This window comes from Camellia sinensis, chromosome 4 (genome assembly GCF_055761805.1).
Source record: "Camellia sinensis isolate YWXY chromosome 4, ASM5576180v1, whole genome shotgun sequence".
Lineage (NCBI taxonomy): Eukaryota > Viridiplantae > Streptophyta > Magnoliopsida > Ericales > Theaceae > Camellia > Camellia sinensis.
The window spans coordinates 51,503,387-51,511,060 of record NC_138964.1 but is presented as its reverse complement, the minus strand read 5'-3'; positions in this window follow the sequence as shown (position 1 = coordinate 51,511,060).

The following is a 7,674-nucleotide window of genomic DNA, read 5'->3' as shown; positions in this document are numbered from 1 at the left end:
CTTGTCCCTCAATTAGGATGTCAGGAAGAGTTCGAACTCGAGGAGGTAGGGGTGGAAGGCGAGGTCGAGGTCGCCGGGGTGTATATGAGGTACCGGTCCAAGAGGTCCCGGTACAAGAAGAAGATCTAGGCCAAGCCGCAATGGGGACTTTAGCCTGAGAGATGGCAGGGGCATTGAGGGAGTGCATGAACATTTTGAGGGCAGAAACCCAAGAAAGGGAGAATGTCATAGAGACTAGGGCGAGTTTCCTTACGAAGAAGTTTCTGCGGGCCAAGCCGGATGAATTCCACGGTAGCCCCGAGCCAAAGAAGGTGGATGAATGGCTTGAATAGACGGTGAAGACATTCGAGATGCTTCACATAGAGGACGGTGAGCTTAGAGTGACTCTTGCGAGTTACTATCTCAAGGGGGATGCGGGGCAGTGGTGGAAGTATGCTAAAGGTCGGATAGCACCGACATGGGAGGCATTTGTAGTGGCCTTCCAAGACAAGTACCTACCTCCCACAGCTAGGGAGAGGTTGAGGCAGGAGAGGTTTATTTCTCCAGTTTGTCCCGGTTTGCACCGGAATTAGTAGCGACGGAGGAATGCCATTGCATTGAGTTTGAGTAGAGGTTGAGGACGAAGATCTTGTTCTAGGTTGTCGGGAACATGATTCGGAATTATGACCGTTTTGTGGAGGTAGCCGCACATGTAGAGATTACGGTGGAAGACGAAGAGGAGAGACTTCGGAATTCGAGGTCTAGGGGCCATGGATCACAGGGAGATTTTAGGCCCAACAAGAAGAGTAAGAGCACCTTTTTATCCTAGTCTTAGGCACAGTAGTTGAGGTCCACTTTCCCTTTGCCTAGTGCAGGCTCGGGGAAGGATGCATCAAGTGGGTTTTCTTGCTTCAAGTGTGGCCAACCGGGTCACAAGTGCTTTGCATGTCCACAGAAGAGAGGAGGACAGCAGATGTTGCCACCACCACCACCTAACCAATCCTAGAGTCTGACTCAGAGTAGGGGGCAGGGGCCTACTTGTTATCAGTGCGGTCAATCAGGGCATATGAAGAGAGCTTGCCCGCAGTTGGGAGGCGCATCTGGCGCGTCAGGGTCAAGGCAGATTCAGAGTCACCAGCAAACTCATTCAGTTCAGACTTCGAGAGTTTATCAGGGAGCCGCTTTGACTCAGTCAGTACAGCAGGCCTATGCTCTGAGGGATGAACAGGTTGATCAGAGGTCGCAGGGGCGCATGTATGCTATTACCGCGCTAGAGCAGTTGCCAGGACCCTCGGTTGTGAGAGGTATTTTTATTGTGTGTAATTCTTTGGCCAGTGTGCTGATAGATACGGTTGCGTCTCATTCATTCATATCTGCCGCATTCGCATCTGCATTGGGATTAGAAGTGGCACAGTTAGCTTCTCCACTCAGAGTAAAGTCACCAGTTGGGGGTACAGTTGACTTAGACTGGGGATGTTATGGTTGTGAGATAGAGGTTGCCGGGCATAGACTTCCGTCCACTTTTGTGTTGCTAGATATGTCCAGTTTTGATGTTATTCTAGGCATGGATTGGTTGGTTTCGTATCGGGCAGTGATTGACTATTTTTGGCAAAGGGTCACAGTGTGCACCTCGGGTGGAGATTGTTTTTACTTTCTGGGGGAGAGGGTTGATCGGGTCTTATCGCCAGTGTTTGATCCTCGTGGTAGGAACGAGCTTAGCGGTCTTCTAGTTACTCTCTTGGATAGTGAGAGTGACGGGACTCGAGTTGAGTTGCCAAGGGTAGTGTGTGAATACCAGGATGTGTTTCCCGAGGACCTTATTAGTTTGCCACCCCACCAGGAGATTGAGTTCACCATCGACTTAGTACCTGGAACGGCACCAATTTCTATGGCGTCGTATAGATTTGCACTTGCAGAGTTGCATGAGTTGAAGATTCAACTCCAAGAGCTTTTAGACGAGGGCTTCATTCGCCCTAGTACATCACCTTAGGGAGTGCCGACTCTCTTTGCGAAGAAGAAGGATGGGTCGTTGCGGTTGTGCATCGACTACCGCAAGTTGAACCGAGATACCGTTAAGAACAAATACCCTTTACCAAGAATAGATGACTTGTTTGATCAACTTAGGGGGTCTTGTTGCTTTTCGAAGATAGATTTGAGGTCAGGGTACCACCAGTTGAGAGTCCGGGAGGAGGACGTACAGAAAACGGCCTTTCGTACGCGTTATGGCCACTATGAATTCCTTGTAATGCCTTTCGGGTTGACCAATGCACCGGCTTCTTTCATGGACTTGATGAACCAAATTTTCAGGGAATACTTGGCCCACTTTGTGGTCATCTTTGTGGACAATATTCTAATCTACTCAACTTCTGAGGAAGAACATGAGGCTCACTTGAGGGTAGTACTGGACTTGCCTAGAAAACACCAATTGTATGCCAAGTTTGAGAAGTGTGAGTTTTGGCATGTTGTGTCAAGGGAAGGGGTAACTGTAGATTCTTCAAAAATAGACTCTATACAAGATTGGGAGCAACCTAAAAATGTATTTGAGATTCAGAGTTTCTTAGGATTGGCAGGGTACTATCGGCGTTTTGTGAGGGACTTCTCTAGACTAGCCACGCCTTTGACTAGCTTGACTAGAAAGGGGGTTAAGTTTGTGTGGAGTGAAGCTTATGAAAAATCCTTCCAAGAGCTTAAAACTAGATTGACTACGGCACCGGTGTTGATCATTCCGGAGAGGGGTTTGGGTTACACCGTCTATTGTGATGTATCTCGGAATAGGCTTGGTTGTGTTTTGATGCAAGAGGAAAAGGTTTTAGCGTATGGTTCACGTCAGTTGAAAATTCATGAAAAAAATTACCCAACCCACGACTTAGAGTTAGCCGCAGTGGTGTTCGCCTTGAAAATTTGGCGGTTGTAGACACCCCATTTTTGATCGCCCTTAAGACTTGGGCGTTACTGATGGTTTACTTGGTGTTGAAAACTGTCCAGTGCAAAGGTTCGGTTTCTTCGGCGAGAGGAGAGTCAAATCCCAACCTTACACCTCATTTTGGACCAAAGCTATTTTGAATGGTTTTTTTAGACCTTAAAACCCTCTCTTTCAAAACATTTTTATTGAAACAAAGTTCCTACGATGCTCCGAGCCTTGCATTTTGTTAAATGTTGTGCTATTCGGTAAACCGAGCAAGGACAAAGTGGAAATGAATGAAAGAGAGATGAAATCTCTAAAAAATCTTTCAAAACACCTTGTTTAGGGGTTTGGAGTTGAAGAAAATGAGAAAGGAGAGAAGAAAACTAGTTTGGGAGATGTTCGGCATCCATCCGGTTGGATCGAAATTGCGCGGCTTCACCAAAATAGGCATAACTTTTTGCACAGTTGGAATTTTGATGCAAGGCTGGCCCCATTGGAAAGCTAACTTCTGGGGCTTCAATTTGGCAGCCTGGCCGACCACTTTTGGCCTTGGCAGCCACCTGCCGACCACTTTTCTTCCTAGGAGACCACTTTTTGTCTTGGGAAACCAGAAAAAGTACCTGGCAGACCAGTAAAAGTAGTTGGCCGACTACTCAACTGGTCGGCCACTTTCCAGCACCTTTTTGGAGATATTTTTGGCCAGTTGGCACAGTTGGAGAGCATTTGAACCATCCTCCATACACGTGTATGGAGGGATGGCCTTAAGCCTTAGCTTCTCCAAGAAGCTTGTGCTTTTGCTCTCTATAAGAGAGAGGCCCCTCCTCCCTCCTCTAGGTTCAAAAAAAGCGTGCTTGAGTGATATATATAATCTATATCTATACTTCTTCATTTTGCTCTTGTTTTGTGCCTTAAAGTGTAATTTTGTCTCACTTTTGTACACAAACACACACTCAAACACCATACTCTTGGAGCTGAGGTCCCTTGAAGTTGATTTTGGAGTTCTTGGACTGGTTTGAACTCAGAAAGGTTGTTGAAGTTGCAGCTTTAAAGAGGGTCTTCAAGGGTGAGCTTTTAACCTTTTAAACCCCCATTTTTGCTTAAGCTTTTAGCCTTATTTTCATGCTGTTTTAGGCTTGACTTTAAACTACAAAAAGTTCTGTTTTTCAGTCCTTGTGAAGTTTGTTTAAGGTCATTTTTGCATTGGGGGTGGTCCACCCCCTCTTAGGCCTTGTTAGGCCTTGTTTTGAGCCATCCCTTTAGCCTCTTGTTGTAGCCTTTGCATGACCTTTCTACCACTAAAATCCAAAGGATTTTCAGCGGTGGAAAGGTGGTTTTGGAGTCCCTAATAGGAGAGGGTATCCACTCTCCTTGTGTTTCATATACTTGCTTCATATGCCTCATGTTTGAGCATGTTTATTAAGCTTGTGTTAGCTTGTTATTAGCAGCATGCCTCAGATCTATTTTGACTTGGTTTGGTCATTCCATGCATGCCTTATACACTTGTAGTGCAAATCTTGCAAACTAGCTTTGTGTGCCTCATGTTTGAGCTTATCTTTCTAGCTGGTTTTGGGGCCATCTTAGTAGGTTTTTGGTGTTATTCTAACATACCTTAGATCTGTTTTGGGTTGGTTTCATTGGCTCTTGCATGCCTTATACACTTGTGGTGTAAATTTCATAAACTAGTCTTGTATGAAGTAGCATGTTATTCTAGCTAGTTTTGTTTCCATTTCAGCATGTTTTTGGTGATGTTTTGCCATGTCATGACTCTGTTTTGGTTTGGTTTACATAGCATTTGCATGCTCCATGCACTTGTAGTGCATTTCCATGAAATAGCCTAACATGCATCATGCTTTAACATGTCATTCTAGCATGCTTTTGGCTTAACTTCAAGAAGCTTTTGTCCATGTTTTAGCATGCTCTAGCTCTGATTTTGGTTGTTTTGGCCATGCATGACTTGCTTTGTATAGCCATGGTTCAATCTAGCTTGTTAGCTTTGTGTATTAGGTCCACTAGCATGCTTTACTTGGCCTATTTGAATGATTTAACATCATTTCATATGTGATTTCAGTCCATGTTTCATGCTCATGCACTTGCACTTATCACTCATTCAATGCGTTGGAGGGTTTGCCCCTTTATGTCTTAACATGAGTCATTGTGTATGCCTTCATGCCTTAGCTTGCGAGCCATCATTTCAATGTGTTTTTGAGGTTATTATGCCATGATATAACTCGGATTGTTGTTGCTTAAGTCATCCCATGCTTGGTCTTAATAGGTGTAGTGTAATCCACCTTATTTGCCTTGTATGTATCATGCCTTGTGCCCCTCATGCTAGCATGTTTTGGCTTCCTTCCATGCATGCTTTAGACTCATTTTAACATGTCCTAGGACTATTTTGGGTTGCCTTGGCCATATGCTTCATGTTTTGCATAGTTGTAGTACAAGTGCTCTTGCTAGCTTCAAACTTTGAGCACTATAGCATGCTTCATTTGCATCATGTACATGATTTGGCATCACTTAACATGACATTTCAGAGCATTTAGGACTACCATGTTCCTACTTCTTTCATGCTTTGAGTGCCTTTGAGTGTTGTGTATTGTTGCCTCATTGTGGCCTAGTGTGTATGCTTGTGTGCCTAGGTCTTTGAGTCTCCATCTTAGCATGTTTTGGTTATTGTTTTGACCTACTTGAGCACTGTCCGTGATTGGTTCATGCATTTGTGCCATGTATTGCATGTCTCCTTTGTAATCCTCTTTGCTAACTTTCATATTTTAGGACCTTTGCATGCTATACTTGTGTTTGTTTGAATGATTTTGCATCATTTCTTACTTTATTTCAGTGCACTTAGTGTTGTTACACTCCTGCATTTATCACCCTTTGAGCCCTCTTGAGAGTTGTGCCCTTAGGCCTAGTTGGTTGGCCAATGCATTGTGCATGCATGCCTTGTCTTTTGGTGCCTTTGTTTTGGTGTTATGGCCACTAATTTGGGCATGACTGAGGTCGATCCATTTTGGTTTAAGTCCATTGAGCATTGTGTATGCCATGCAATTCATCGTATTGTGTATGCCATGTAGTTCATAGCATTGAGTATGCCATGTTGTTTGCATGATTGATTTAGCATTGTATATACCATGTTGTTCGCATGCTCATGTCACATTGCATTGAGTATGCCATGCTGTTGATTGCATTGTGTATGCCATGTTGTTACATTGTGTTTGGAATAGGTGTTAGTCCAAACACAGGAAACGAGGGGCGTTTCATACTTAAAGTGATGAAACGTGCCTTAATTCCCGGTCGCTGACGCTCTTGATCATACGTGATAGAGTTCTAGGCTTTATGTGTTTACTTGTGCGTTCATTTTACATTGAATTGTGCAACTTCGCCTCTCGGCCATCATGCATTGAAATGCGCGATTGGTGGCCCGAGGGTCGAGAACCACACTCTCTTGAGCTTATGAAATGATAGGGAGGGTGGTTGTGCACACATACCTTGCAAATACATTGCCATGCCCTTTCTTTCTCTCTGTTGCAGAAAATTGGAGTTTGGCAGCAACAACTGGTCGGCCAGCCAGAAAAACTAGCTGACCGACCACTTTTCCTGGTTTACAACAACAAAAAGTGGTCAGCCAGTGGCTGGAGAGAGCAACAACTGGTCGGCCACCCTCCCACAGGTCTCCCAAGGTGGATTTTCAGCTTTCTAGAGCTTGGTGCAAGTTTCTGAGGACAATTGAAAATAGAGGCAAATCGGGGCATCGCATTGGATTTCCAAGCAAGGCGACTGGGCTTGCATGCATTCCTCTCCTTCTGAGGCTCCTGATTTACTGCTTTCCTTAGCTTCCATGCTTAGATAGCTAGCTTTTGCTTTGTTTTGTACCTTAATAGTTAATGCGTTTAGCTATTTTGATTTGTTTTGTAATAATTAGTTAACTATGATTAGTTAATTAATTATGTTGTAATAATTAGTTTAATTAGCTTAGATTAGCTAGTTAGCTTCTTATTCGGTCCCTCCGTCTAGAGGGCACAATGTTGTAATAAGCGTGCGTGCGTGTGTGTGATGCATGTTTTCCAACCCCCATTTCTTTCTCCCTTTTACTTTACCGCTTACGATGGTTAGTTTTAGGGCATATTTTGTTTAGCATACCTTATTCTTGCATGCGTGCATCCATTCATCTGTATTGCATGCACCGGGCTCGGCGCATCATACTAACTGCATTGTATTTCAAAATACACTTACTTGAATACGTGTTTAAACAGCATGTTATCAAGTTGCATTTCACATGACATCTTGGAATAGCCGAGCCTATTTTAGTTACATTTTCGCATGTGTTACATTAGCCATCTTGACATGAACTAGGATCATGCATGGTTTCTAACTAGTTCACTTTTTTGGCTCAAAGTACACTGTGAGTGTTTACGCTTTAGCATACTGCATGTGTGTTATTGACTGCCATGAAAGCATGCTTGCCATGAGGCTAACTGCTTATTTGATAAAACTGCCTGAATGCCTGTGGGTGAAGGTTGGATTACTTGAATTGGAACAATTCATTGAATCCCTAATTTAGCCTACTTACGAGTAGCAAACTCCAAATCATTTTCACAAAGGAACATACAATGTTTTGTTCCAAATTGGGTGATCTAGTCTGTACTTGTTTGCCGTGCGCATCACGTAGTAAGATTAGCTAATTAATCGGAATAAGAGCACATGTGTTCTCAAAAAAAAATATCATGTTTAGTACTGGCCGATCTTTGATCGGGCGAGCGGGGGTGCTCATTACATGATCTTCCCCTCTCGTA